Here is a 22,042-nt window from a genome sequence, read left to right on the forward strand (position 1 = left end):
CCTTCTCCAGTCAGAAATGTAGATTAAATTCTAAAGATACATTCAGTATCTACAGCTATGCGATGCTGGAGTCACATTGTGATTCTTCTGTTTTGTCCCCAAATGAAATCACAACAGGACACTCTTTCAGTCATATGTCACTGCCATAAACAAATGAAACTTCACTCCTTTTGATAGTTAAGGTAGTAAGTGAATTTGATGAGCTGTGTTGAAAATAGCGTATTCGAACCAGTTGCAAAGAGGTGTGGCTGCACAGTCTCTCTTCCTCATTGCTACAGGATATGCTCACCCACCTGTATGGATTCTTATAGGGCTAAATACAGTTATGCAAACATATCTCTAACACACACCCAGAACAACCAACATAGGACTTGTGCCTTGAACTGCATTTAAGTTTTACATCTATGATGCAACAGCATCTTCTGTTACAAAACCTACTGAAAAAATGTTTCCCTTTTGACAGCTTTGAACAACTTGCACTGACTGGGAGACTTCATACAGCTCCAGCACTTTATGTCATGTGGCCATGGCATTTTGTTCTCTACAATGCACCTTAAAATTAGATGTACTGTCATGCGGAAATACAGCTTAAGTGATTCTGAGGTGGATTTTTTCCAAAACAGCATCTTCTTGCAGCCATTTAGAGCCAGCAGGATTTTAATGGGGCCAACACAGAGTGCTTTTGAGAATCCCACTCACTGTGAATTCCAAAATACAATCATAGACGATGTATAGATATAATGTGATAATTTTGTCGTCGTTGTTCTTCTGAGGAAAAATATTATGGATAAATGAAAACCTTTTTGTTAGCTTGAGAAAGATCAATACCTTACCTTGTCTGTTCACACATACTGCTAATTGTGGAAGGAGGGCATTAATATCATGTCACTTTGTTCTACAAAATGAGAAAGTCAAAGAAATATATATATATATTTACAATGGCAGAAACTGAAAGAAATTTGTTTGTGTCATATAGTAGTGAATGTTGCACTCTGCAAATAAATAATTTGGCTAAACACCATCAACTGGATTGTCCATACTGCACACTGGCACTCATTTCTTCACAGGACTGATACCCTTTGCCACAAAGAAAGAAACAAGCGCTGGTGTAAAACTGATTTGCAGTGGTTAGAGCTCCAGAACATCCAGTCCTGGGGCATCAGTGCAAAGCACATGAAACACAAATGTGAGAAATGCCTAATTCTGAGCAATTCATTCATGAACCATTTTGCTTTTCACCTATTTCCTCATTTCTAATTCTCTGTTGAGCAAACCACAAATGTTTTTAGCTGTAAACTTCTTGGTCTGACCTTTTGCAGTCCTTCACAACCCTCTGTTCTTTAACTCAGTGAGAAACAGAGAGAGAAAGCTTGCAAACACTGTGCATTTGTTCTGAAACATTTACTTACATTCTGCTTGGTCTGGGATAGTACTAGCAGAGGTCATGATATTCCATTAAGACTGGATGTTTTTTATCTTCTGTTCTTCTTCAGTGTCTGTCTGTCACAACCTTCCCTCTCCAAAGGAATGAAAGACATCACCACTGAGCCCTATAAACACTCATCTGAACAACATCAGTGTGCAAGGAGAAGGAGTATTATGTAAACGGATTTCCTTTTGTTCCAATGAAGCATACACCAATTAGTATCAATCTGTCTTCTGGTTGTCCATGGCTACTTCTTTCTTTCTTTTTCTTTCTTTCTTTCTTTCTTTCTTTCTTTCTTTCTTTCTTTCTTTCTTTCTTTCTTTCTTTTTTTTTTTCTGTCTTCTTTTTAGCATCTGGCTCCTTTCTAAATTTCTTATCATGCATGAGAGTCATAATGTATTCATTCAGAGATAGCACTACTTTAATGCATTGCAGTAACTGAAGTGTGCTGCTAAATGCTACTTTTTTGACAGCCAAATGAGATATGGAAGTAAACATTAACATATTAACATTTGTGGGCTGCTAAGAAGTTGTACAGTCTGTACATACAACAATCTTACAGAAGAAAAAAAAACAAACAAACAACCAAAACAACACAACACTACCAAACAATGCTCCCAGTATTTCTGGAACAACATAAAACTATGAATCAATGCAAAATAGAAGATGGAAAACAAAGAAACTGAGCTTGAGAATGGAAAGAACAGGAAGAATAACTCTAGGATTAATTCCCATAAAGTCCTTCCACCTTGAAGTCTGTTTTGTGTATCCTGTGGACACAAATACGGAACATCTGCATTACATTTTACACTTCTTTGGGAGTATGCACCAGTCGAGCAGAAATCACTCTCGGTCCTTTGCTTCAGCCCCAGAGGACAACAGGATGAACACATAGGTCCTAAAAGTTTGGTGTGAGTCCATGTGGAGTCAGAACAAAAGACTCCAATCTTAAGTATACTGTCTTTCAAACCCCAGCTTGATTTGTATCCAAAGTATGCTCAAGGGAAGGCTCTTGCAGAGCTTTTTTTATTCTCTGTAGCCTCCCTGGAAGCAGACCAGTCTTTCTGTCTTGATGTTGCAGGCAGTCTCCAGGCAGTAACGCAGGGGGATGGACAAGACATGTCAATATTCTCAAATAATACAGATCAACAGGAGAAACTCTGTAGACGGTAACAGCTGGTACTTAGGAACTGATATCTGCACTAGCTGCACTACGGAGAGCATGTACTTCAAACTAATTCTAGCCTGAGCTCCACTGCCTTTGAAGCATAACTGAACTAAGTCTCCTTGTTTATGTTTATTTGAAAGGAATCCACTTTCAACAACCGGAGATTAGTCCATGATCTGAAAACTTGCTAAATGTGGACAATGAGGAGATTAACTCCAAAGCCAGACAAAAGTAAATCACAAAGGTAAATACATTCTTTGTTTGTTTGTTTGTTTTGTTTGTTTGTTTTTGTTTTTGTTTTTGTTTGTTTTTTGTTTTTGTTTTTTAGAAGAAAAGTCAAGGAGCTTTCAGCCAGCTCATTGACCTGAACTGGTTTGTACGTTATCCCACTAACTTCGGTGTCTTAAGTACATCCCATTTACAAAGTTGCATTGAGGAAAAGGGCTTTTCATAGAACTGGAGCTGTTATACAAATTGCGTAGAAGAGCTGATACACAGTATTACTCTAGCAGTATTCTTGGTAATATGTGACATCGAGATAGTTATCAATATCAATTTAGAACCTGGTGCTGTGATGCACTGTTTAACACTGTTTAAACTGTGCTATTGAGTATAATCTGATATCCTGGCTGTGAAATATGTGATAAGCACATGGGATATTGGGTACGAAACTGTAATGTGAAATTGGGTAAATGAGGCATTTCAGTTCTTAGTTTTCTGTGTTCATTTTTTTTCCCCAGATATTTCCATCCCAATTAAATTACTACTCATGTTCAGCTTTCCTTACTGAACACCAAGTAGATCTATCAAACTTTCAACCAACAGATCCGTTCATTTTACTGTTCAGTGTGATGCCACACCAGCTGTTGACCTTTCACTCTGCTGCAACTTAACTGATAATTTACTAATCTTATTTACTATTTCAAAATTATCAACATTATTTTAAGATGTTACTTGAAACAATTAGAGTGAGTATCATTCACATGAATTCCTCCTTTCAAGTGGGTACAGCAAGTCTTTTGATTTTTCCCACTTATTTTTATCTACTCTAAGGCTTTAATTGTAGTAGTTCTCATGAAAAATTCAAGAACTACAGCTATGTTTTCAACTGCAGCTTCTAATTTATGATTCATCACTTTTGGAATATCAGGCTTAAGATACCCTGCAGCTAATTTTCAAAGGTGCTGAATGCCTACAGCTGCTGGTGGCAGCTGCTGGATGCTAGTCTGTCTCAAGATTGGCAGAAAGATGGCATGATAAGCACTAGAGTACATGTAGTTGCAAAATAATATTGCCAATGGCCTTTTGTTGATCTTGAGCAGAGGGAATTGGATCTAGAGAGTAGACTGCACAAGTTATAAGATAGCACAGGTTTGAACACAAGCCATTCCACAATAGCTCTCTCTTTATTAACGCCACAAGCATTAAAGAAGTGCCTCAACCCATTTTCAAAGACATTAAGCTTTCAAAATGGCTTGGAGAGCTAAATAGCTTAGAAAAGCACATTTCTAAGTAAGCAAGCTCTCTTATTGCCCATAAAAATGTCTACAAAGGGTGGTACTACAAAAAGAGTACCTAGTTTGAGCCTGGATTTACTGGTAAGAATATACATTTGCCCTCTTACTCTTTATTCTGTGCTCTCATTTTACTAATATAACTCAGTGTGGCCCTCGGGTTCCCAAAACATGACCAGACAAGGTCAAACAGCCATTTCTTTCCTCTTGTCTACTACAGATGGACTTGTAGACATTCCTGGATTGTAATCTCATACTCTTATTTTTGCACAGCACTCACTTTTCTATGAACAAAAGTCTCAAGGATGGTGGTTATTACATCACTCAAATAACTGCTTAGTTATTTAGCCCTGTATCTAAGCCAAGCTTTGTTTCTGATTCTGTCACAAGGCCCTCATAATATGATTGAGACACATCTATTCTACTACAAGGAAGACTTACTTAACAACAGTAATGCTTTGCAGGCACTGCCAGGTAGATTCAAACATTCACTGCTTCTAAACTTAAGGAACCAAGGCTTATTCTATTATACATGTTTACTTAACAAATAATAAATGGTCAAAGTATTTTCAAGAGAACTGTTTCACTCTAAGAAATACTGAATTGTAATACATACATGCCAATTTCTATCCCAGAATTGAGAGAAAAGTATCAGACTGAATAATGCTTCACCTTTTGCTTTGATTCAATCACATTGAGATCTCATGTTTTGTTAAGCTGAAAGCATTTAATTTCACTTTGTTATTAACTTTAACTTATAAGGCTTCATATTCTTTATGTATTATTAATACTTTAATATAACATTCTGTTTCAGCATTACTGAAATAAAAGGGATCAGAATTACTAGTGTAACTGAGATTTTCACTGTATTGAGAGTAAAGCATATTTTGGAATTCCAGAATATCTTGTGGGATAGTACTTTCTGACTTGTTCTGCTTCTTGGTCCTTATTAATATTACCTGTAAATAAGAAAAGCAAGCCGGTATTTCTAGAGGATGGCAAGGCAATTTTATAATTGCTTTTAATCCCTAAAATGTCCTAAAGTGCTTTAGAAATGTTTGTAGAACTGTGGCTTGCAAGAATTATCTAATCTACCACTACTGTTCAGATACATCTGGCATGAAATTTGGCTCAACGAATTTATCACGCAGGAAACTAGAACTGAATGGGTAATCTACAGGTTGAAATGTGACCACAAACCAGAGATGAGATCAGAATTGCAAGATTAATAATAAAAGCATAACCAGAACACAGTAAGATAACATACAGTTCTGAGGAAATAATCTGTATGAAAATGATGTGAAGGTACACAGGCTCTGGAAAGCACATGACTTTCTTTGAAATGGGTCTTTTTCTTTCTCTGTACTCTGTCTGTACTACTGGAAAAGTGGAAAGGTAGCATGTTCATGGGCTGCCTCTTCTCTGCAGTGTAAAAGAACAAGTAGCTTGTAGGCCCTGTATTGCTTGTTTCTTGTGATGGCAGGCAGAGACACTTCTATATGGTAAGTCAGAAGCTTCCCCTACAGTCTGCCCTTTACTGAGCAAGAGTTATCAAAAGTGGAGTTTTTAATATCACTCCTTTCACTAATGCTTTGTGCTTCACTCTTCTGAGCACCAAAAGCAGTTATTTATGTGTTGTCCTTACAAAGGATTCCTAAAAAACCCCCTTCAAACACTGATTGGTAACATTTCTGGGCCAGACTGTCATCTCTCAAAATGGTCCTACATGTGTAGAAATGCAAGTGGTTGTTCTAGGATTTAAGAATATGCATTCCCACACACAGCATATCTAAAATCTGGCAGCCTGGTCTAGTGGTTGGCAACCCTGCCCACTGCAAGGGGGTTGAAACTGCAAGGGGAGATGATCTTTGAGGTCCTTTTCAACCCAGGCCATACTATGACTTATTTTACGATCATGATAAAACCTTGCTATAATCTTTTACCTCCTATTCCCTTGCTGGAATAGAACTAAAGGTGTTTAATAAAGAGGAAAATGACAAAAGCCTGTGCACTGCACCCTACACTGTAAGCACAGCACGTAGTCTCTTATCAGAGAACAGTGTAGAGTTAATAATGATGTTACATTTGCAACTGTGAGTCAACAGACTAAGCTGCACCTGCCACATATATAGAATGCAGGTGGGACCTTTCCTTTCCTCTCCTCTTGCCAATATTAGGTTCTGGTAATCCATATATATGTGGCCAAATCATCACTGGATATTTCAGTTGCACCTGCATTGCTTAGGATCTTGGCTCCACACCATATCTTCTAATAAGATACAGGGCTTTTTGCACACAGAGTGAATTGTGCATATTGGGAATGGACTGCGCTTTGCTCGTCTGATTGGTCGCTAACAAAATCATGCAGTAAAGAAGAAGGGGGATTTTTTTAACATATGTCAAAATCACATCCACTTTAGTTTCTACATTTTTGTTGTTTAATTATTTAAAGTGCCAAGGCTTAAATGAACTTCTGAAAAATGAGATATTGTTCTACCTGGAACTACTGAGAGTTTATTATCCCACATGTATTGTCATTTTTTTACCTACTCAAAAATTTCCAAAGAAACATACTGTAAAGTAAAGTTTTCCATATCTGATGACTTTTCACACACCTATTTTGCTTTTTTATTTTATTTTTTAAACATCTGAATAGGATTCTTTCAAGCATTACTGTCAAGAGAGTGGAAACAAAAATAAAGATGAACAGTTTTGCTTAGAGAAAAAAAATTGCAGTTTCTTACGTGTTCTGGCTAAAAAACTGACAAGAATTTACTCTTCATGCTCTCATGAATGAGTATCTTGATGTAGGTAAGACACGGCTATAAAGAGTGCTCTTAGTACATATAGGGGATGCATACAGTTTTACAGAGAAATTAAGTCTTTAACTCATTCCAATTCATGCCAAACAAGTGGGTGTCTTTTCAATCATTATAGGTGAATATAGGTTCAACAGAAATATATATAAATATATAAATGATATTCAAATTTTGTAGGAAAAGACATGTTCTTTTTTCTGCAGGGACTCAAGGGAGGTGCCCATCAAAACACTTGGCCCCTCAGCACACTCCATCTCTGGGTCTGCTCCTAGCCTGTGAAAATTTAACACCAGTCTTAAATGAATCTGTTGCACCAGTACCCAACCCACAGAAAAGAAACTCCAGCTGGATCACCAGAAGAGAATGAGGATCTTTGCTTTAGCTTCTCAAGTACCTACCTTCTACTACTCTTGCTTAAAGAAAAAACAAGACTTAGACAATCACTGGCTTAAAGTGGCTGGCATCTTTCTGGTAAGAAAATATGCATGCGGCTCAGCAAGATGGTGGTTTTCAGCATAGAAAATACCAGGAGGTGGATGAGCCATGAGCCCTGCATTGGTTTTATGCACTAAGCAGATTAACAAAATTATGGCTGTGCCTCATTGGTCATATGCAGCATAATATTTATCACATTCCTGGCTGAAGTTTGAAATGTCTCTAGGTGAGATTAAATGAGACTATCAAGGGCACATTTTCAAGGCAAGAAATGCACACTGACAAACTCATTACCTTTAATGGAAGCTGCACAATTCAGGCTGTGTACTTCCTCCCTAAAGTTGTTTTAAAATTATTTTTCTCTTTTTTATCTAGTTTTTAATGGTAAGGTCCCTACATGCATATGAGAAACTCATGATAAAGACTCTCAAGTCAATTTCCATGTATCTGGATAATTGTTGGATGCATTTTCCAGTTCTACCTTTGAAAAGTTGACTTTTTTTTTACTTACTTTTTCTAAAAGTCTATCCAGTTATCAGCTGTACATGCAGAAATGTTATTAGTAACATTAACAGCTCACTTTGCTATGTCACAAGCCATTGTTGCAATGGGATATGTAGTTTAGCACCATTCATATTGTGCTACATGATAAAACATCTAATTTAATGTGTTATGTCTATTCTGTTTGTATGCAACCAGTGGGATACAAATATATTTCCCTGAAGTGATTGATTTTTTTTCTTTTTATGAACGTTTATTGGAAATCCTAAGACTTCAGAGGCTCTTCAGCTGATGGCTGTGAGTCCTGAAGATGAGTTTAAAAATACATTTTTTTTCTTTCAATTTGCAAAAGAGGCACTAAGAATCAGATCCCTTAAAAAAAAAAGGTAAAAATGAGATGCAAACTTAAGAGTGGTTGATTATGAGAAGTAATTCCATTTGAGACTTTGCATATGATTGACATAGTCTATGCTTTGATAAGATTAAAAAAATCTCCAGAGATAATTTCTCATAATGAATCATTTATTATGTATATCTCTTAATTCTAGAGGGGTTAAGGATGAGTGAGCATGAAAGCCGGGGACAGAGTTTTTTTATGCAGCCCATAAACACTCCTTGCAGATATTTATGTGTCCTCAAGTACTGCTGCATGAAATAGAGAAACCAAGGACAGATACCACCTCTCCTCAACGATGCTTGGTGTGCGAAAAATTCTAGCTCAGTGAACCCTACCACAACCCCACTAACCAAGGTAGGAAAGAGTAGGGGAAGCACCAGTGGCACAGCTGCAGAGCAGAGATATAAGTTAAAGCAACCTTTCCTCTGTTCCACACAACACAACAAAAGGCATAGAATGGGAGGTACAGAGCAAATAGACTGTAGCCCATCCATTTATTATATCCACATATATCCATAAAGCCAAAAGGCAAGCACATTGTGGAGGATGTTAGGAACCACTAGTGGCTGTTGTACCCTCTGCCATGCCAGAGGACACATATCTTTGGCTTACTGCACTGCCTTTTCTCACTACACTCATATTTGGTTTAGTAATTCTATTTTGTAGAGCTTTCCCTGGGGCAAAAAGTACCAAGAGGTATTTTACATCTAAATATGGCACAATTTTTTTAATAGCATCAGCAAACTAAAATTTTCTGTCCTTGAACCAACAATGCATTTGGCATATATATTTTATTCTTGGTTTTCTTGCACAGAGTCTTAAAATGGCAGTCTTCAACTGTTATTTGGAGGGTGATAAGCCAAAGCTCAAGCTGGTTTCATGAGACATAAAAGGAAGATTTTGTAGCTAAACTGTTTGCATACCTTCTTACAAACTGGCATATGAACAGTCAGCAGGTGTCCCTCCAGAACGACAGGCATGATGTACAGCTCTTATAGCCATACAATGCTTACAATCATAAACACGGCATGTTTTACAGGCTGCCTGATGACTTAGAAAAAGAGCTATCATAATGACTTCCCTGGCTCTATAATAGCTCCATTTACAGTTAGTGTTAAGAGGCAACACAGTTCTGTTCTCTGCTGACACAGATTTAGATCTGACAGACTGGTGAACAAAATATTTCTGGATGACCATCTGCAGAAATTCATGTTCCCATTCCACAGCACTGGCTACTCAAATCTGCTTGTTTTGGTGTTGGTGGAGATTTTTTGTTGATCATTGGTTGGTTGGTTGGTTTTTTTTTTTTTTTTTTTTTGGTTCTTACCTGTGCAGTTTGGCTGTAACACTCCTCTTAAACTTTCAGATAATTACTGTTATTTTGGATTGTAATAGCCATGATATTTATTTATTTATTTTAATAGTCATCTTTTATTATCTGGGACTCGTAGTTGAATCAATTGATTTTATAATGGATTTTCTCACTTTCATTAATGGGAAAAATGCCAGAACTTACTGCAGTAATTAGGCACAGCTAAGGTGAAGGACTACAAGAAACTAAGCTGGGAGATGTTGTATTCACAGCCCAGCCCAGGCTGGAAGCCAAAGATCAGGTTTCCATTACTCTGACCTCATGAAGCTTCATCTGGAGTACTGAGTCTAGGCCTGGGGGCCCCAGCACAAGAAAGATGTATGGCTGTTTGAGCAGGTCCAGAGGAGGCCACAAAGATGATCAGAGGGGTGGAGCACCTCCCCTATGACGAAAGGCTGAAGAAATTGTGTTTGTTCAGCGTGGAGAAGAGAAGGCTACATGGAGACCCCACTGCCACCTGCCAATACTTGAAGGGAAATTATAAGCAGGAGAGGACCAACTTTTTACACAGACTGATAGTGACAGGACAAGGGGGAATTACTTTAAACTAAAAGAGGGGAAATTCAGGTTACATATTAGGAAGAAATTTTTTACTCCAGGGCTGATGAGGTGCTGGCACAGGCTGCCCAGAGAAGCTGTGGATGCTCCATCCCTGGAGATCTTCAAGGCCAGGTCAGATGAGGCCCTGGGCAGCCTGATCTAGTCGGGGACAGGGGATTGGAACTCGGTGTGTTTAAGGTCCCTTCCAATCCATGCCATTCTATGAATCTGTAAATTTTTTGAAAATATAGAACATAATGAATAGTAATTTTCTGCTACTGGAACCATTTTTCTTGGGTTTGGTCATGGCTTCTGGATAAGTAAACAGAAGCACAGGAGGTGCTTCCGTTGAGGCTTATGACATGCTACACAACTGCAGTTCCTGCACACCTGTGTGTGCTACAAATTGCCTGGTATAAAAAAACTATCAACAGTACCTGTTTTCCCAAAACATCTTGTATGAAAGGTGTATAAGACAGACAAATGGTTTTGAAAGGCTCTGATGTTCAAAAAAAAATGCATTTAAAAATAACATCTACTTTCTTTGCTGCCCAGTATTGAAATTGAATTGGTTGATGCTATTTACTCTTTCATCAACTATGTATAAGGAACATACGCTGTCCCTGTCTTCTTCTATCTAAGGATCATGAGATATTTCCTAGACAAACAGAAGCCTTTACTGAAATATGTGCAAGAGCATAAAAATGAGAAGAAATATGCCATCTTGCCAGAAATTAGTGAAAGGAAAACAGGAAATTGTTCTTATTTATCTTTCACTGTGTTTTATTTGTGTGCTTGTTTTCCTGCTTGCTTTATTAATGCTATGAGATTCTTTTAAAAGGTTTCTCTCAACCTGCTCATTATCTAAAACAAACCATAGATTAAGTAACTAGTTTTAGTTTTAAAGTAACTATTAACGTTACTTTAAAAAGATTGGAAACTGGAATTATTCTAATTTGATGAGCAGGAAGTACAATCTAATATGAAAAGAAGAGCAGAAAGACGTGTGTTTAACATACCAAGAAGGTCATCAAATTAAAAGAAAACTATTTTCCCTCTAAAAATGAGAATAAACAAACAAAGTGAAAGCATTCATGAAATAAATATACTAAGCACACTACCGCTAGTGCATATACAGTTTTTTCCTAGCATTATGGAAGCTATTACAAATGGATAGAAACAATAGCAAGAAGAGTTGTATATGTACTACGTGAGATTGTGCCCTTATGCGTACATGCATTTTACAAGACATTTCAGAAGTCTTACGCCAAACATTTAGTCACATGAAAAGTAAGAACAACATATTTCAAAATAACTAGTAGGAGGAGAGAATACTCATGTGGTGATATTTTTTAATCCCTTTTTCTCACACTGACACATCCAAAAAATAGAAAGGATCAGACAGGACTGAGAAACTTGTGTCAAATTGCCATCAAGATTCAGTGTCTGGTCATTGGGTAAGTCTGGAAAGCCACAGTCCAAAATGTCTTATTCTTTGTAGATGCTCCATCCCTGGAGGTGTTCAAGATCAGGTTGGATGGGGCCCTGGGAAACCCAGTCTAGTACCAGATCTGGAGGTTGGTGGCCCTGCCTGTGGCAGAGGTGTTGGAACTTGATGATCCTTGGGGTCCCTTCCAACCCAAGCCATTCTGCGATTCTACGATTCTCTGTGAGCTTGAGTTAGATTCTTTGCTCTAGTGATTTAAAGGGGTCTTATAATGAACAAAAATCTGTCAATTTGCATCACTGAAACACAGGAGAAAGAAAGACAACATGGTGAGCACAGGAAAAAAACATCCTGTGCTGCTCATTGTTGCCAAGGACAGAGCTCAGAAAAAGAGTCAGGAATGAGATGACCATCCTCAGCATTAGCCATGGACACCACTTCCTACACACTCTTGTCTGCGCAGTCCCCTCTTCCTCTGAATAAATGTTCAAACTGATCTTCAGCATCTAAGAGATCCTCTCCTGTAGCTTTTAAGCACATTGAATGCTGAATGATGTGTCCAAAGCTTCAAAGAGCCTCATCATGTAGGAACAGCTTATGAGACTTTTGGGATCTGTCACAAAAAATTTGACACCCCAGGACTGAGAGCACTTGTGCAAGATGGGAGAGATATTCACATGCACATAAGAATTGCCTTCAAAGATTTGCATGAAATTATTCAGATACAGAAACCCTAGATCCTTTCCTTAAAATAGCTTCTGGCACAGTTATCTTTAGGGACTTTTCACCTTGTGGATGTAATTCCTTAATTAATTACTTCATCTTCTGTCTACAATCCTGCAAACCTCTTGGCAGATGTTATAATACAGTTACATATTCATGTGATTCAAACTTTGTCTCAAGACAAATATGCTTTTTGTTAATAACAATACAGATTATAATCACAATTCTTTTCTTTCTGAAGAAGTAGCTCACCAACACACCTAAGCATCATGGACAGCTAGTCCATGATAAATAAGTTAGGTTGAATAAATAAAATAAATTAGGTTGAATCTTCAGACAGGGATACATATAAGTACATGCCTTTAAACATACCGCTGTCTAGATATTCAAACGCTGCACTTCGTTGTAATTAAAGCAAGTTTTTACCTCTTTCATGTAAAATATGTAAGACAAGTATTCTTGCTTTTCTACATTCTACATTTTTGCATTTTCTGCATTCACTGAGACAAATTCAGCTCCTCTGTCATCATGTGATTTAGGTGTACTGTCCTGGGCACATAGGAAGGATGGCTGATCTTTGTCCAGTAAAACTTTGCTGACCAAATTTATAGAAGAATCTTATTAAGAATCTGACCTCCTAAGTCTTCATCTAGAAGTACAGCTGCAAAACAAGTTTGCATGGGTATCCATTTCACTGGGAACCTATCTGAAAAAGTAATCCTTCAAGCAGCAGTATGCCCACACAGGCGTACATGCAAGTGCAGATACACACATAACATATCAGCACAAAGTCAAGAGGTAAATAGGAAGCATTCGGGGCTCAAGTTTCCAATGGGAAAAGATGGGAGATACAGAAGTTTCAAGATGATCAAGTGATACATTTTATGAATGATAAATAATACTAAGCAAAATTTTACTCCATGTGTTCCTTCCTATTAATCTATCCATGCATATTGCTTTCAGCTCTGTGATATCTAGATACCAACAGACTTTTGAGGAAACAATGACTTTCTTTTCCATCTTTTCATCTTCATTCTTCTTCTCCTGCTTGGGCTAGAGCTTTGGAGAAAGCTCTTTTTTGAGAAGTTAAATCAAAAGAACAAGCACGTCTGACAGATCTTGCTGGGCTGATACTCCAATCGCTTGCTAAAATACATTTTGCAACTGACATAAAACAGGATCCTGTTTTGTGTCCTGAGATTAGAAATTTCACTATTACATTAGAAGTTCTTATGAGAGATGATGCTTGTGGAGAAAGATGTGCTTACTTGAGTAGTTTTGGCAGCCAGTGTGATTTGGCTGCTATGAAACTAGTGTGAATGTCACAAGATTTGGCTTCATTCCTGGCTTGCTTGGTGAACTTGCCCAAAAAACATCACTCATTCTTGTCCTTCTTTTTATTTATTTATTTATTTATTTATTGCAGTGGAGCCAGTGGGGGGACTATCCAGATATGACTTTGCAAACTACCTAATATAGTAGGTTCCAGTTACAGCTAAGGAAAATAAAAACAACAAATTCTCTGTAGGCTTTTGAACACGAGACAGAAATCTTTAACTTCATTCTGTATTCAGTGGGGAACTGGTGGAAAACAGAGCACTAGGGAAATAAACTTTCGCTTGCCAGTGTTTCTAAATAGATGAGTTGCTGCATTAAGTCATCTTTGACTGTTTTCAGAATGTATAGTTGTATTTCCAGATAACAAGGTGCAATTTCTCCAAAGAAGCTTTAAATCCTGCTACAGATGATGAAATGTTGTAGTGCTTTTCTTCCTTATTTTCGCTTTGCAAAAGACAATAGTAACAAGGAGCTGATGGGAAACATGTTGGGAGCGATCAGACTCTTTAGAAAAAAAATAAAATTTTAAATATGCTTATATCTACAATTTGCTAAAAGAAACAATTTTTATTGCACCTCTTTTTTTTTTTTTTTTAGTGCTTCTTCTGCACTAAAGAAAACTTTATGGAAGTTAAACTTTAATGTACTTTGTGCAGACAATTTGGACAGAGCTTGGAATTTGTTTGTGCGTTTGTCTATTTGTTTACTGTTAATTGGATTATAAATGGTCACAAAACCAAATCAGTCTCCAGAGTCTAAGATTTAATGATGTTCTGAATCTGTTTCTGAAGGTTACTGTCAGGGGACAAGTACTGAGAAAGATGCCACCTTATCTTTGTCTAGTGTAATTAAACTCTACCTGACTACTAAGAAATTAATTTATAAGGTCTTTGTATAATTTAGTTGAAAAGGGAAAATTATTCCTTCTTTGACTTTTTCCAGCAAGAAAAATCAATGTAGCTTAGAACATTAAACATTACCCTTTTGTCTCTGAGCAACTGATCCTAAAACCGCTTCTAATCCTTTGCTTTCTCTTTATTTCTACCAAAGCGGTTATAGTCTGCACAGCTGAAAGGCTAGCCATAATTTACTATTGTCTCATTGCTAATACACCATTACACAATACCAGACATACTGACACACATGCAGCAAATGCAGAGCAAATTCTCCTCATTGGTGAGTACTCAGAGCTGAATTTTTCTTCATATTCTAATTTAAATTTAACTTTCTGCAGTGTGCCAGATTGGCAGCTGTTGAAAATAAAATTTAATCTATAATTAAGTGCATAGATAGCACATGCAGAAGTATCACATCTGCAGTCCAGCTAATACTGCATGCTGTGAGTCCAAAGACAGGGAATTTATTCATGTGCTGTGTCATTTGAACTAGAAGACAGAAAACAGGCTCTGGAGCGTTAGCAAAAATGCAGCCTTTGAGAAGTCATGTCAGAAGCAAGACAAATACTGCTAATACCAGCATGAAAATTATTTCTGGTACAATAAGTCAGAAGAGATCTGACGGTACCCATAGTACTCCCTACTGCAAAGCTCTGCTGGTACAGCCTGCAGAGCTGGACTTGTCCTTGCACATCCCAGGGATCCGCTCTTGATGTTGCAAGTGATGGTTGCTAGCAGCTTTTTGAACTGTATCACGCTTCACTCTTCCACCTAGGACCTGAGGAGATCATTTCTTCTCTGCTGAGGTCAGCCATTAGTGGAAAGGCTTACACCTTTGCTTTATTTGCAAAGTCATTGCTTCATTAGTGCCTTAGTTAAAAGTACTCAGGATCTTCAAAAGTACTTCCTCTGACTCTTCTTCTCTGCAAGGCAAGTGGAGTTAGCACAGAGCACATTCACTCTTATTCCCTGAATAATTTCTCCATATTGCAGGCACCAGGGTCCAACCTGTGGTCATGTCAGGGACTGCTTCAGTAATAAAATCTTCAGTGTCAGGCAAACTTTAAAATTAAAATGTCTAAACCACAAGGCAGTGTTACTGTGGTTTAACTGAACTTATATATGAGGAAGGAAATTACAAAAGATGGAAGGATTTAGGGCATCATTACACTGAAAATAGCTGGGACTTCTATGCTCTTGAGTTTCTGAGATGTTCTGGAAAGTTTTATCTTTAAACTGGAGGCTTATGTGCAGCATAAGCAAAGCTGAAACAAAAGAATGAGTATCTGGATTCAAGCAAAGCCATAATTCTGCTGTCGAAAGGGAAAGACCTGAATACAGAGTTGAGCGAGAGGCTCAATGCCAGAGCTTCAGAATTCTGTTTTTGGTGCTCTTTTTTGCTATCTAGGGAACCTGCTGCTTTTGTGACCCACAACAAGTGCTAGACCTCAACCTATCAACTGCCTTTCTTCAGCCTCTTTAAAAGCTGCTCCCAGCTGGATTTTGCAGTGCTCCTGCATAGGCAGAGCTATCAGAAGGTCATGACCACTCTACTGCTCCAGAATAACCTGCTATTACGTGCAACTTGCTATTTTTGCCTATTTCTACAGACAGTTCTGCATTTAGGTGTTAGTGAGAAGCAGTTGGCAGGTAAAGAGGTGTTGAACTGCTGGTCACCAAAACCACTGGAAGGAACAGCTCAATTTGTTTTTAGTGATAATGCACTACTCTGCCATTGTAAACTGCTATTCCTCTTTTTGTTCAATGTTATTCAGTTTTGAAGCAAAAGAAAAATGAAGACAGAACACAGTAGGAAGGTAATGATCAAAATAATGACAGTAAATAGTCAAATAAAAGTGAAATCTTACAGCATAAAGTAAGAGTCTGACACAAGACCAGGAAAGAGGAGCACATGGGAGAACAGACTATTATTTTTTTGGCAGTGGTACTGTCGGGGTACCAAGAAGCCGTGGTAGAGGCAGAAAACAGAAGACCATTCTCTGCCTCAGAGATTTTACACTGCAAATAGAAAACTCTAAAGGAGATTTCAGAAAGAAAGAGGAAATAGGTTTTTAAAATAATAATATAGGTGAATGTAGGTCTGATAGTGACACAACAAGGGGGGAAGGCTTCAGAATAAGAGGGGAAGTTAGATGTTAGGCAGAAAATCTTTACTCGGAGAGTGGTGAGGCACTGGAACAATTTGCACAAAAAAAGCTGTGAATGCCTCATTCCTGGAGGCGTTAAAAACCAGGTTGGATGGGGCCCTGGGCAAAATAGTCTAGTGGGAGGTGTCTCTGATCACAGCAAGTGGGTTGGAACTAGATGACCTTTAAGGTCCCTTGCAGCCTAAATCCATTCTGTGATTCTATGACTTTATGCTTTTGTGATACTGATCAGTTATATGAGTATGAAAGGCAACAAAATGTACTTCTAGGATTCAAACTCTTGCCAGATCTGTCAGTTGTAACAACCACTCAGAAGTTTAAAAACAAAAATACCACATGGAATATTATCATTTTTTTGTGGATTTAGTGATTTACAGCTTCTGAGTAAATCTGACTTGGCTAGCAACCACCCGTGTTTCTAATGACTCTTTTGATCTTGCATATGAGATCAAGCTCAGCAGGATGATAGAGGTACAATCTGTGGGAACCAAACTTCAAGCTATTGGGTGAGTGACAGAAATTAAATCATTAACACTTTCTGCTTTATATTCACAATATGTACTTAGTTCATCTAAGTCTATGACTTATTTCTAAGATAGCCACATGCTTTACATTAATTGCACATCACACAGCACGAAGATAAAGCCCTGATGAATTCCCTTGCATACATCTCTTGCCTGCTATAGTAACCAGTGATGAGTCTTTGTCTGCTCTGTCAGTCCTATCTACTGCATCTGCCCAAGATCATGAAGTTTGGTTAGCCCCTCAGGAATAACAGATGTGTCTGCGGTGTTAATGTGTCACACAGTACATCCAGATGTACATGAAATACTCGCTCGACATGTTCCTACAGTCTCCAGATCTCCTTGTGAAAAGTCATTATGTCACCTTATGAGGTCATTTCAAAGCACTGTTCAAAATTAAAGGATGTTTTCAGCTGAGTTGAAAAGAACCATTCTCAGAAATAGGCTAATTTTAGAAGTAATCCAGCCTGAGAATGAGAATCAACCTGGGAACATTACGCTTAATTCAGTAAAGGCATTTTGGCCAATTTACTTTTGTAGATGATTTGCTCTGTACCACTGAAGTTAGCAGCAGCCCAGTGGGATGAAGGTCCAAATTATAGAACTTGATCAGTTCCTATTGGGAAACCATGGAAAAGCTAAACCAATTTTGCAAAGGTTATCTGTTTATACTAGATCAAAGTAATGCAAAAGCTATGCATCAAGACCGTTAGTTTTACAAATGAAGGAAGGTCAAAGGCAATAGGAGTGTTTGGAAATACTGAAACAACTAGAGGCTAATAGTAGCACTTCATATAAATTTTTCAAACTAGGTGGTCTGAAGTACAGCACCCACATTTCTACATAGGCAGTGACATGAGTGACTGCAATCTCAGGATTCAGAGCCTCAGACTGACTGCTCCCAGTGGAACCACTCATAACAAATCTGACTATATCCTTCTCAGCCTAAGTATGGGTTAAATACCTAAATTAGGCAGGAAATTTTGCATCCTGACTTCGGAATCCTGTATCTTAAAAATACTAGAAGCCACTAACACAGACTTATTTAGAAGTCTTCATATGCTGTAAGTCAGCTGACTTTTCTGTTTTCAAGAGTAAGCAATGATTTTTAATGAGCTGGAGATCTGGAATTGCAGTCCACTATGACATCTGCATATCCATGTATAAATGACAACCCCGTGTAGGTTGGAGACCTCTTCTCACTATGAACTCATATGATACAACTGGATCCTCATTTTAGTTTGTGCTTGTTATTTCAAATGCTACCAATCTTAAGTATATTCATACAGCTAGGTGAGGTTCTCTGGTTTGGCTGGGTAGAATCTGGCTCTGATGCAGTAAATGAACAATGTGCCTGTCAAGTCTTGAATACGCATCTACCTAGCTTTGAACAGACTCCATGTAATAGATGTAACTACACATGAAATGTTACAATGACAATAAATACACATAAATCTACTAAATTGATGGGCATTCAGTAAGACCTGATTAACGATGCCCTCAAGAGTTACAACAGGCAGCATTTTCATCCTTAAAAGTGAAAAGTGATAGTTTTAAAGGACATGAGGCAACACAAAGTGCAATTTCTCTTCCAAGGCCTTGAGAAATATTTCCAGCACAGTTCTGTCCATCATTACCAGAGCAGTGAATGGGAGCTACAACTCCAGAAGATACAAAACCCTCTCAGCTAAACCACCACAGGACGGAGAGGAGCATAATCTCTGTTCCATGGTAGTAAAGACCTCTCATCCAACCTGAGTAAAGACTGACAGGAGAATGTCCAACCCACACAGCCCTATAACAATCCAGGAGCAACTGTGCAATTAGGCAGGCAGCATTTAGTAGTCAGAGATGCAGACTAATACACCCAGGAAGGACATCTCCATAAGTTCGGAAGGAGAGCTAGTTCTCATCCAGATAATACAGATGACTACAAGCTCTGGTCGACCTCTGTCCATCCATGTAGGTACATCTGAAACAAGGCACTGAGACCTGAATTTAGCACGGCACCACAGACTTTAAGGATTCCTGTAACTTGTGCTCAGACCAGCAGCTTTCTCTGCTAATTGCACACAATTTTATGCTGCCAGCATAATTTAAACCAAATGAATTGGTTTTCAGAGTATTTAATAAATACTGCCTGCTGGCCTAAAAAGGACTGAAGAGCTGCAGATCTAAAAGAGCCAAACATCTATTTTGGCACCTTTGCTCTAATGATGCCATTTTGTCTCTGCTGGTCTCTGCCAGTCTCAGCAGACTGGCATTAAAAGTGATGCTTTGCACAGGAAAAAAAAAAGTAAATAGACAGACAATGCTCCATCTGATCCATAAACAGTGGGATCTTATTAAAAGCCACCAAGTGCAACTTCAAACAGCGATGCATTATGTCCTATGATTCACTTGCAAACCATTGGCCAAGCCAATAAAATCTCTCTTAGTGCTGTATTTTTGTTTTAAATAATATGTAGAAATGGATTTTTCCCGAGGACATCAAAGTAACTCTGATGATTAGGCTACACAGTTAATTAGTAATACTCTCCAAAGACAGCTAATAGTCTGGTTTGTCAACATATAGCTTAACAGACAGTGGGAAATGAAATATGACTAATTTTCCTAGCCACATTACTTTCAGAAGCTACAGAAGTGTTTATGCTTCCTTTTCCATTTGGAGATTTTCTATCAGTCATGTCAAGATCCTAAAAATAAGTACAACCAATGTTTGATCCTGAGCACCATTAGCCTTCTTGCCTTCTCCCTGCTGTGGTCTATGTTCCTGTGAGGTGCATTTGATACTCTCTCTCTCTGAGGGATAATCAATGAATTACCAATGTATTATCAATTAAACATCAGTTAGTTTCAGTTTGTAAGCTCCTCACTGTTACACAGTCTCATAAACTAAGAAAATGCAAGAGAAGCTACTTGCCATTAAGTTGACTAGATAACAAGGCAGATATTTAGCCTTTGTTCTAAACAGTCAGATTTGGAAAATTTCATCAAGGCAAATAACATTTTTTTTCAAAGTAAGCACAGTGGTTTAGACATAATACTGATCCTTAAGTTGTGTCTCCTTTCTGATGTAAAGGACAGTGCATTGGGTTGAGAACCTGGTGATTTATGCTCCATTTTCACCATTCTAACATAATCCCTTAGGTGCGTCAATTCCCTTCTGCATGCCATAGTTTCACCAGCTGCAAAATTAAGATAAAGCTAACAAATTCCTTTGTGAAAGGCTGATTCCACTCCCCCACCAAAAAATAAAAATAAAAAAAAGGGCAATAGAAAAGTTAGGGACTACTATGCACATTAAAACAATGGAGCTGATGCTTTTGTTCTAATTGCACTGTGAAAAGACCAATTGCTTTTGAGCTCATACACATGTGGCCAAATTTAATTCAGCCTTTACAGAAACTTTGCCCTTCTTTTTGATAAACTGAATTTAAAATGAATGAAATGAGCTAAGCTGACACTCTTAACAGCCAAGCTCAACTAGCACATGTGTAGCTTTGCTTAGTCCAGCAAAGCTTGCTTCTACCAAATCTACAAGACACAGTGCAGAATTTGGGACTCAATTGTCAGAGATCTCAGCCATCCTTCCTCTGGTTGTGCTCCACACACTCAGAGCACCTGAAAATCTGGTTTTAGTTAAGAAGCAGTAAACTGGAGAAAACAGGATTGAAGATTTCTATGCATAAGGATGTCACTGATGTTGAATTGGGATGGCAGCTATGGACTGTACTAAAGAGAGGGAAGACAACCCTTGTAGGAGAAGTAGCATTGCTGCAATTTGGTTTTTTTCTTTTTCTTTGATATGTAATTTTGATACCTACTAATTTGGCTATTTTTATTTGCATTGGAGGAGCACTCAAAAAACAAGAGCTGTTGTCACCAAGCTCATATCACAATTGTCCTTGTTGCCAATCTGCTCTAAAGAGCTTGCAATCAAAATAAACAAGACAGCCTAAGCCTGAGAGCAGCACAAGTATAAAGATGTGATTTGTCACCAAGGTAGTAACTGGCGAAGTCAACACCAAATCTAGACCCAAGTCTCATTCTAGTATCATATCTTAATAATCCTCCTCACTTCAACACAAATTCTGGCATCATACAAAGACTAGGTAGGCACCTTTAATGAACCAGAAGGAATATAAAGTAAAAATACCACCTAATGAATAGTCTTCCTTTATCATCATTAGATTCTCAGAAATACCATCCTAACTTTGTTCTCTTTTTTACATTCTTCTAATTCTGCACCTTTAATAGGTTTCAAGGATAAAATTTCACAGCTCTCACTTTTAGTTTGCAATGAATGAGGCTGAGTACTTTTATTACAGTTTAATAAATTGTTAATATTGAATATGAATAATGAAATAACTAATGTCATGTAACCTCTAATAATCATTACAAAAATATGCTTTGTGACATAATTTAAACATATTACTAAAATATATATACTTACCTCTACAGAGGCAAAGGTAATACTTCTGACATAATTCTTTCTAATAATAATTTTCTTTAAAATAAAATCTTATTTTTTCATCAAATACCAGCTTTCATTCAGATAGAATACCTTTACATTTAAAATGGAAGCATTCTGTATCAAATGAAGCTCTGAAACTGCATCACTCTGTTTTTGCACAGCTTTAGATTTGGTACTGATGACTAACTATACCACATTCACTGTGAGGCAAGTGACGGGAAATCTTGGGCACAGTTTTATATTGGGTCATAGAATCCCAGTGCACTTGTGCTAGAACTGTAGCTAGATATGCAATGT

At 37.8% G+C, this 22,042-nt stretch overlaps 1 long non-coding RNA gene across 2 annotated transcripts; it reads left to right on the plus strand.

The window, feature by feature from the left end:
- Positions 1-2,482: 2,482 nt before the first annotated feature.
- LOC121107753 lies at positions 2,483-8,090 on the plus strand. Of its 2 annotated transcripts, none has more exons than XR_006930993.1 (3): positions 2,483-2,650; positions 2,735-2,838; positions 7,131-8,090. It is a non-coding gene; the product is annotated as an uncharacterized LOC121107753 (long non-coding RNA). The 2 variants fall into 2 exon arrangements; XR_006930992.1 differs by having other exon boundaries at positions 2,483-2,595.
- The last annotated feature ends 13,952 nt before the right edge of the window (positions 8,091-22,042 follow it).

The sequence above is a fragment of the Gallus gallus genome, chromosome 1 (genome assembly GCF_016699485.2).
Source record: "Gallus gallus isolate bGalGal1 chromosome 1, bGalGal1.mat.broiler.GRCg7b, whole genome shotgun sequence".
In the NCBI taxonomy this organism is placed as follows: Eukaryota; Metazoa; Chordata; class Aves; order Galliformes; family Phasianidae; genus Gallus; species Gallus gallus.